The 10136-nt window shown below is 36.7% G+C and overlaps 1 long non-coding RNA gene across 1 annotated transcript; it reads right to left on the reverse strand.

Moving 5' to 3' along the window:
• Positions 1-1311: 1311 nt before the first annotated feature.
• Positions 1312-3528, reverse strand: LOC136225809 (uncharacterized). Its single transcript, XR_010687318.1, has 3 exons — positions 3358-3528; positions 3091-3272; positions 1312-1685 (listed from the first exon to the last, which is right to left on the reverse strand). It is a non-coding gene; the product is annotated as an uncharacterized lncRNA (long non-coding RNA).
• Between the last annotated feature and the right edge of the window lie 6608 nt (positions 3529-10136).

Consider the following 10136-nt stretch of genomic DNA (forward strand, 5'->3'; position numbering starts at 1 on the left):
GGACCTATTATAAAAACCCGTCTTAGCCCGACCCAGCCCGTAATTCTTTGATATGTATTTATATATTATTAATATTTATACAACTTATTCATAGTCTCTTATAAAGTTTATGCATATTTAGTTTTATTAATAATATAATAATATTTCAACAAATATATATAATAATAATAAAGCTAAACACATATATAAAACTAATCCAATACCATCTCATTTTTTTGTCCACATTAGTCAAACGCTGTCTACCTATACCTCCATCTACATATCAAATTCCCGTTTGCCTATTTTTAATTTGATTATTTTTATCTCTGGTGTATTTTTTTCTTCATAATATTGTAAACTGTAATTTATCTATAGTTCAAACCAAAATTGAAATCAGTATGGGCGGGCCTGGGTTGGGCCTGGGATTAAGGCTCTTTGATCCAGCCCAGTCCGGCCCGAGCCCGAAGCATACTTCGTATGGGTTGGGCTGGGTTTGGGTAGGAGTTTTTATTCATAAGTCCGATTTAGCCCGGTCCGAGCCCAGCCCGACCCAGCCCATGAACAGGTCTAGTGTTTGGCATTTGTCCAAGTGATTTGTGACTGTATTTTTGTTTTTTATTATACTTGTACGGATTATATTTCACACTGTTGATTTCATATCATGACTTATTTTTGAAACTCAAAATGAATCATTCCAGAACATTACTGAACATAACTGTAACATAACTGAGCAAAACATATATGTAACATATTTGTAACATAACTGAGCAAAACATATCTGTAACATAAGTGAACATAACTGTAACATAATTGTAACTGAATCATTCCAGAATATTACAGAACTCAAACAGTATCAACCTGTAACACAACTGTAAAACAACTAAACATAACTGTAATATTCCAGAATATTACAAAACTCAGACAGTATGAACCTGTAACACAACTGAACATAACTGTAATATTCCAGAAAATTACTGAACTCAAACAATATCAACCTGTAACACAACTGAATATAACTGTAGCATAACTGTAATTGAATCATTCCAGAACATTACAGAACTCAACCAAAATCAACCTGTAACACAACTGAACATAACTGTAACATATCTGTATCATTTCAGAACATTACAGAACTCAAACAGTATCAACCTGTAACACAACTGTAACATATCTATAATATAACTGTAACGGAATAATTCCAGAACATTACAGATCTCAAACAGTATGAACCTATAACACAACTGAACACAACTGAACACAACTGTAACATAACTGTAACTGAATCATTCCAGAACATTACTGAACTCAAACAGTATCAACCTGTAACACAACTGAACATAACTGTAACATATCTATATCATTCCAGAACATTGCAGAACTCAAACAGTATCAACCTGTAACATAATTGTAATATATACACAATAACGATACAACTAATTTCCCCTAATGTCTACAAAATACACAATAACGATACAACTAATTGATGTTAAGAAAGGATTGGCCATCAACAAAAAGAAATAATTATGAAACTATAGATGAAAGAACAAAACTTGACATTTTTATCTTGGTTAATGACTTGAAATGCTTGTAAACTCCTATTTAGTGCGCGTCACCCTCATCTTGGTTGTCATCATGTGCATAAATTCATCAATATCAATTGCACCATTACCATCTTTGTTCACATCATTAATCATTTGTTCAATTTACTGCACTGACGTAAAAATGAAAGAATTAACTTGTGCATGATCAAATTGCTCAAAAACTAAGGGATGAAAAAATAATTATCATTATTAAGAAAAATTCCAAGAAGAAATTTTCTGGCAAGGTTCATGTAATAGCATATACACATATCCTCAATCAAAATCATTCAATGTTATTTATCTTTATGTCCCATAACTGGTAATTTTAAGGCAATGCAGTATCACAATAAAAAAAATATTATACGAATTGAACTAAACTAAAATATGAATTAAAATCTCTGCATGAAAACAAGAAAGGAAATATGCAAATTTGAACTCCAGGAATTTACCCTATATGACCTAAAATTGGAGATATAATACAAAAAGTGTTCATTTTACAAGTTTCCATGTCGACCAATAACAAAAAAAAAAGGAGATTATCAACCCCAATTTGCTAGAGGTATTTCAAGCTGAATCAAGTTTTAAACTGTTACTAAATTAAAATTTTGGCCAAAAAACTGAACAAAATCCGTTTAGTGAAGTACAATAGTTCGATACCATCACCAAATATGCATATATAGGTCATTAAATTACATCAACAAAACTGTTAAGCCCAAAATATACCTAAAATATCATCAATATTTACATCAGTTATGCTAATGCCTCCTATTAGGCAATTCCTTTCCATGGCGATATGAAGACAGAGGATCAACAACTAGCCAATAATCTAAGTTTTGTTTAAAAGGTCAAATTGTATTGGTATTATGAGAAAAAATTAGCATAACTAAGACCTGAAAAAGACTAGATAAAGAACTGTCCAGTCCAGACTATTTAGCATATGAACTCCATGGAGTATTAATTCGCTTAAACTTCAGAAAAAGATAACTAATAGGTGTAATCAATTTTGTAATGAATTTTTCCTTTGGCTCGGAAGTGAGAACTTGTCGTAGATCCAAGTATCACTACATCATTATCTAACCACAATGTTAGATGGCTAATAAGATCAAAGTTATCCATCAACCACTAGTAAGCTGGGACAAACAGCTTGGCTTTGGGTCTCCCTTTATTAGAGAAGGCATTGAGGTAAGAAATATCATTTTGAAAATGCTTTGGTATTGAGGGTGAAGTAATCTCCAACTACACCAAATTCAGTAATAGTGACACTGTAAGGCTGAATGTCTATAAAGTTAGCCCTTCTACAATATGAACTCCCCCTTTACAATCCATGGAACATCACTGAACAATTATAAACCTAACATGAGCTCTAGGATACAAATGGGAAAATATGCAAATCGAACACTCAAACAAAAAACATACAACAGATGCTAATGGAAAAGGTCAATATTAATTTAAGAAGATAGAAATATGAAAATCCAATAAAGGTAATCATAACAGATTAAGAATAAAAAGAGAAAAGGAATATAAGATTTACCTTGAGTGAGAAGTCCAAAGCCGAAGATATGAGATCTGCCTATGGGCATGAAGTTGTATGGGGTGAGGCTTGTGGCGGCACCACCCCTACTCAAAGGTGGTTTCGGTGATGGGCGCCGGCTCCCCAAGGCCTATGCTGCCTCCGCCCTTTCCTCTACAAACTGCATATTCTCCATTCGAGACCTAAAGATCAAAGAGAAAATAAGAATATGTTAGAGACCTGAAATGCCTAAATTGAAAAACATCGAAGAAGATTGGTCACTTCTACCTTCAATCGTGTCCTTTTTGAAATGAATGGTCGATTGAAAAGAAGCAATTTCAAAATGTCGATTGAAGAAAAAGTCTCTATTACAATAAGAGGGTATTGAGATGCCCTAAAAAGTGCGAGAGAGGGTGGAAAATGGAAAATAGGATAGAGAAATTAGGAAAAGTATAAATTGGGGGGAATTTCTAAAAGTAACAGCGGGAAGAGAAATTGTAGAAAATAAGAGCTGGAAAGAAAATTAGCAATTATAATTTTATTTTTGATTTTTTAAATTCATGTCAATATTTATTGTGCTAATTACAAACGACATTTGTTGTGTGTAAATTGTAGTTATTTTCATATAGTATAATTTTGGTTGTAAGATTTTAAAGGTAAGTTGTTGGTACGTTGTGTCTAATTAGGACGACATTGCCTGGATACATATTGTAGTTACAATTACATACGACATAAGTCGTTTGTAATTATTATCCTTGGTAAGTTGTCGGTAAGTCGTCTTTATTTTATGGATATCTTTATTTATAATGTTGGTTCAACTATTTTGTAGGTATGGTGTTTGTATGTCGTTGGTAATAACAAGAGAAAATTACGTGAAAAAACATGTATTTGCATTTAATGAATGAGGTTTTATGTGCTTTATCGACAAAGTAATTTTTATCTTACTTTTGTCACACAAAAATAGTTAAAGCAATATTTTAAAATTAATCATCTCTCACTTTGGCATGCTTCTTACTTTTTCATCTTCCTTTATCCATAGCGTTTGTAATTCTTAGTATCAAACTCATCCTTACTTTGGGGCATATTTCATCTTCTTCTCTTTGATTCCCCTTTCTTTCATTGCCTTTCTTTCCTAACATTATTCCACTGTTGGATCTTCAAGGTTAAGGAGAAATTTCCTAAAGAATCAAATAATCACAAAAAAAAATGAGAACTCACAAATTTATGTAATTTGTTAGAATCTGTTCTAAACTCTTAACAAATTTTTATTTTTTTTAGTTTTCAAATTTCAAGAACCAACACTTAAGGATATTAGGTGACTGACAAAAGAATCCTTTGTTTGCATTTGTTTACTTGTTATCTGCCTCCCTTTATCCATGGCTTCTGCAATTGGAGAAGATGATGAAAATTGATGAAATTCACCATATCTAAAGGATATATTTATTCATGATATATAGTATGAATTTAGCAATCTTTTGACAAATTTAGAATTAATTACACAGTTATGAGATAACTGTATTTTTTTAGAATAATTGTGAGGTTCGTGTAACCAACCCTAATAACAACGACAAATGTGTTGTCTATAAAATGTCGTAGGTAAACTGTTATTTTCTTGTAGTGGAGCATGTAATGGGGGCATGATGTGCAAAAGGGAGAGCACTAAGCAGTACCACAACTCGAAGATTAAGTTCCCTTTAGTTTTAAACTCGAATATAAGTTTTTTTTAGATTTTGTGTAATGCATAACTTAATGTGTAATTAATGAATTTATTTTAACAATAAACTAAAATAGTATATATGACATTAATATACTAGTTATGATATTTCAATTTCCTAATTACTATTAATATAAATAATTTAAACTCATATATTATCTCCTACGATGCCAATTAAGCGAAAAGTCATCTAAAATAATCCTTATCAATTCTCTCTGCTTCCACTATTATATATAGTATAGATAGATTATATTAGTCTGTTAAAAAAGTACATTATATTAGTGAATATTGGATACGTGACTGTCGATCGTTAATCAACCAAGGGAACACTTGGCATTCAATGAGGACACAGATAAAGATAAAAGTTTGATATGGATAAAAATAAAATAGTTGGAAATTATTATCTCATGTTTAATATATTAAATATGTATACCGATAAATTTTACTATATTATCCCTATTTAAATTATAGCAGATTAATAACCAGAGATAAAACGGTTATCAATTCTCTCTCTGTCGACCGAAAAGTTCTCTTGGGATGAAGGAAAAGGAGAGGCAGCGGGATCGATCTCGTTCAGGTGGAGGGCTGGATCTGACGGCGTCGGTGCGGGCTGGTCTGGCGGCTGGTGGGGCGCACGACGTTGGGACGGAGGATGGGAGATCGGGATTTATGGAGCAGCGGAGGGATGAGATCTGTGGGCGCAGATCGTTGTCCCCGCGGTCGGCCATCGGCCCACCTCTGGCGGCGTCGCGTGGTGCCGATTTGGGGGAAGGGATGTTGGGCGGGGTGGTATTAGGGAGTTTGAGGGCGCCGGTGAAGGAGGCTAGGGGGGCGGACAGATATGAAGTTTCGGACGGGTTTGGGGATGGAGGTGGATCCAAGGAAGGAGAAAGGGGCGGATTTGGGTCGGGTGTCCTGTCGGGTGGTGAGTCGGGGGACCCACATAGTATAGGGTTGGTAGTGAAAGCTTCAGGGATCTTAGGAAAGGGCCAGGAGGATGCCGTGAGTGGCTTTTCAGAGGCATTTAATTCCTCTTTGCGCCCAGGAATTTCTAAATTATCTTGGAGGGATACTGTCATGGGTATTGTGGAGGAGGAGCCATCCGTTCACGAAGGAATGGGGGATGAAGACTTGGAGGAAATTCTGTCAGATTCGGATGCGGAGGATGAGGAATAAGACGATCCATTGTGTCCAGTGATTCGTTTGACCTCAGCTAATAAACGGTCTCTGCGTTCTAAATGGAAGTTGTCTCTAATTGTGATTATCTTAGGGGAAAAAAATTGGTTTTAATTATTTTGCTCAAAGAATTCGAGCACAATGGGCTAAGAAAGGGAAAATTAATATCACTGACCTAGAAAATGATTATTATGTGATCAAGTTTACACAGGCTGAGGATTATGAAGCTGTTATTAATAGGGGCCCATATATTATATCTAATCATGTTCTGGCCATAAGGCCTTGGGTCCCTAACTTTAATCATAGGGATTGTTCGGTTAATAGGATTCTGACTTGGGTGAGATTCCCGGGTCTCCCAATTGAGTATTATAATGAAACATTCCTTAAGAAAATGGCTGGACTGGTTGGTAAAGTCCACCATGTGGATAAAACAACTATTGGAGCTGAAAGAGGCAAGTTTGCTAGGGTTTGTGTTGATATTGACCTAGCTAAACCACTTCTGTCTAAATTCTGTTTACAACATACAATATATTTTATTGAATATAAAGGGATTTATAACATCTGCTATGAATGTGGGATGTTTGGACATACTTATGAGGGTTGTCCTAAGATGAGGAAAGCCAAGGAGGATGTTGTTGAAACTGTCATGGCTAGGGAAGAGGGTATCCAAGGGGATGGGAGGAATTTCGGCCCTTGGATGGTTGCTAAGCGTTCTGGGAGACAAAGGACACATGCTCATGTAGCCCATAATCTTCCTCCTAACATTAATAAGGATCAGATCCTGCCTTAGAAGGATTATGGAAGGAATGAGATAGCTAGACCAGAGAAAGGTGATGCTACTGACAACCCTTTGGAGGTTTGTTCTAGTTCCAGATTTGGGGTTCTTCCCGTTTATGGAGATTAAGACCCTGGACCTACGGTTGATCAATCAGAGTTGGAAATGCCAGACTTAGAACCTGCAGATCTAGTTGAAAAGAATGTGGAGACTGTCAACCCTATTTTTGAATCCAAAGAGGTGTCCCAGAAATGTCCTCAAGTTCAAGATCCTCAAGTTTTTGAGTTGAATAAATAGGTTAGTTTTTCTAAACTTAGTATTGAGGCTAAAAATTGGAAATCCATAGGGGTCAATAAGATGAATATGAAAAAACTCAAGGGTAGCCATAAGAATAACCAAAATTCTTCTGGCTTCATGGAGAAAAGGGGGTCTGCATGTACCTCTTCTAGGCTCATAGGAGCCCCAAATAAATATCTGGCTTAGTTTGGCTGGGCCTGTGTTTGCTGTCCTCTCTTGATGGATTTGTTTGTTTGGAATGTTAGAGGAGCGGCAAGCAGGGCGACCCATATCCATGTTAAGGATTTAATTAAGCAGTTCAACCTGTTGTGTTTTGCTTTACTTGAAACTAAAATCAGTGGAGTTAAAACAGATGAGGTTATTAAATTATTTAGAAGTTGGAAGTGTGTCAGGTCTGAGGCTACTGGCCGGGCTTGTGGTATTTGGCTTTTTTGGAAGCCTAATCTTGTTCAGTTTGATGTCTTGAAGATGGATAAGAAATTTATTCATAGTAAAGTTACTTATCCTGGTAATAAACCCCTCTTTATCACTATTGTGTATGCGGATCCTATTCTGGCCAATCGAAAACGTCTTTGGGAGGCTTTATTTTCGTTAAGTACGAGTATGGTGGAGGCTTGATTTGTTGCTGGAGATTTTAATGATATTGCTTTTATGAGTGATCAAAGAGGGGGAGGGAATCACTATATTAATAAGTGTCTTAACCATAAGAAGAATATGGATTTGTGTGGCCTAACGAATCTTGGTGCTGCTGGATATAAGTTTACTTGGAAATGTAATAGTACCTTTGTTCGTCTGGACAAAGTCTATGCTAATATTATTGCTCAGAGTAGGTTTCCTGATGCGACTGTGTTGAATCTCCCCTTCCGTCATTCTGATCATTGTCCTATCCTTGTCAGATTGGTGAGCGCTCCTCGTCCTAGAGGGGAAAGACCTTTTAGGTATCTCATGGCTTGGGATTCTCACCCTGAGTTTAAGAACTTTGTCCATGATAATTGGAAACCCCATTCTAATGTCTTACTGGCAGTAGAGGGTTTTAGAAGTAATGTAGTGAGCTGGAATAAGAACATCTTTGGCCATATTATCAGGAGGAAACAAAAAATTCTGAGAAGGATGGAAGGCATCCAACGTATCTTGGAAATCAGGTTTGATCATAGTTTGAGTTGCTTCCTTTGATCTCTCCAGAATGAGTTGGAAGCTGTGCCGAGACAAGAAGAGTTACTTTGGTTTCAGAAATCAAGGAAGAATTGGATTAAAGATGGAGATCGAAATACAAGGTACTTCCATCTTTCGACTGTTATCAGAAGGCAGAAAAATCGGATTGATGCTATCAAAGATCCTGATGGTAATTAGGTTTATGAGGATGAGGAAATCCGTCTTTTGGCCCTTAATTTCTACAAAGAGTTATTTAAAGAAGACCCGGTGATTTTGGATGGAGCTCTGTCTAGGTCTACGTTTCCGACGATTTGTGAGGATAAGGTTATTGAAGCTTTTCATCCTATTGATCAGAAAGAGATTGGTCAAGCTGTGTTTAGCATAGGTGCTACTAAAGCTCCTGGGGTTGATGGGCTGCCGGCTGGCTTTTATCATAAGCATTGGGAAACTGTTAAGGAGGGAGTGTACAGTTTTATAAAAGGGGTTTTTGAAGGATATGAGGATATTAGACTTGTGAATAAAACCCTTTTAGTTCTGATTCCTAAAGTGGAGAAGCCTTTCTCTTTCTTACAGATGAGGCCTATTAGTCTATGTAATATGATTTATAAGGTGGTTACCAAAATCGTGGCTAATAGACTTAGGTGTATTCTCCTTGAGATTATTAGTCAGAATCAAGGCAGTTTTGTCCTGGGAAGACAGATGATGGACAATATTGTTATCGCTCAAGAGATGGTTCATTCGATGAAGGTTAAAAAGGGTAAGCGTGGTATTGTGTCTCTGAAGCTGGATCTTGAAAAAGCTTATGATCAGATTAACTGGAGTTTTCTTCTTGATAGTTTGGAGAGAGCTGGGATTCCGGATAGTTGGAGGAAGTTAATTGAGGCTTGTATTTCTTCTCCTGTCTTCCAAGTTGTGATTAATGGGGATTTTTCTAAGGAGTTTACTCCTTCTCGGGGTATCCGTCAAGGAGACCCTATGAGCCCGTTCTTATTTGTTATTGCTATGGAGAGGCCAACTCATCTGATCAAAGATGCAGTTAACACTGGGAGGCTTCATCCGGTTTCCATTAATAAATTTTGTCCCCCGGTCACTCATTTGTTCTTTACTGACGATGTGATGATCTTTGTTGAAGAAAGTGAGGAGCAAATTGGTGTGATTATGAATATCCTTACTAACTTTTGTTCTGCATCTGGTCAAAAGCTTAACATCCAAAAGTCTAGGATGTTGTGCTCAAATAAATATGGACCAAAGGGTCTGTAAGAAAATGAGTGAGATTTCCGGCATTCCTTTTACCAAGGCTTTTGGTAACTATCTAGGGGTTCCTCTCCATAGTGATAGAGTTTCAAAAGCTTCTTTTAAAGAGATCTTCGATAAAACCAATAACAAATGTGCTAATTGGAAAGCTAATTCCTTTTCTTTAGCAGGGCATCTTACTTTGATCCAATCGATGAACTGTGCGGCTCCCAATCACTTAATGCAAGCCTGTAAGCTTCCGAAGCCTGTCCTTAATGGCCTTGATAAAATCAATCATCGTTTCCTGTGGGGGAACTCAGAGGAGGGGAAGAAAGTTCATCTGGTTCCGTGGAAGGAAGTTTGCCAACCCAAAAAGATGGGGGGGTTAGGGATTAGACAAGCCAGGGATAATAATAAAGTACTGTTAATGAAGCTTCTTTGGAGAATGTGGCAATCCCCGTCGGCTCTTTGGGTTCGGCTTTTGTGTGGGAAATACAAAAAGGATAGGATTTTTGGGGGCCCTAAAGAGAGAGTGCTTAATTGTTCCTCCCTTTGGAAAGGGGTAAATGCTGTGTTCTTTGAGTTTTGCTCTAGGATTGGTTGGTCGGTGGGTAATGGTAGATCTATTAGCTTTTGGAATGACACTTGGCTGGGGAAGAAGCCTTTATTAGAGGTGTGTAATTCTCCACCGCCTCTGGAGATTCAGAATTGGAGCATTTC

The sequence above is a fragment of the Euphorbia lathyris genome, chromosome 4 (genome assembly GCF_963576675.1).
Source record: "Euphorbia lathyris chromosome 4, ddEupLath1.1, whole genome shotgun sequence".
In the NCBI taxonomy this organism is placed as follows: domain Eukaryota; kingdom Viridiplantae; phylum Streptophyta; class Magnoliopsida; order Malpighiales; family Euphorbiaceae; genus Euphorbia; species Euphorbia lathyris.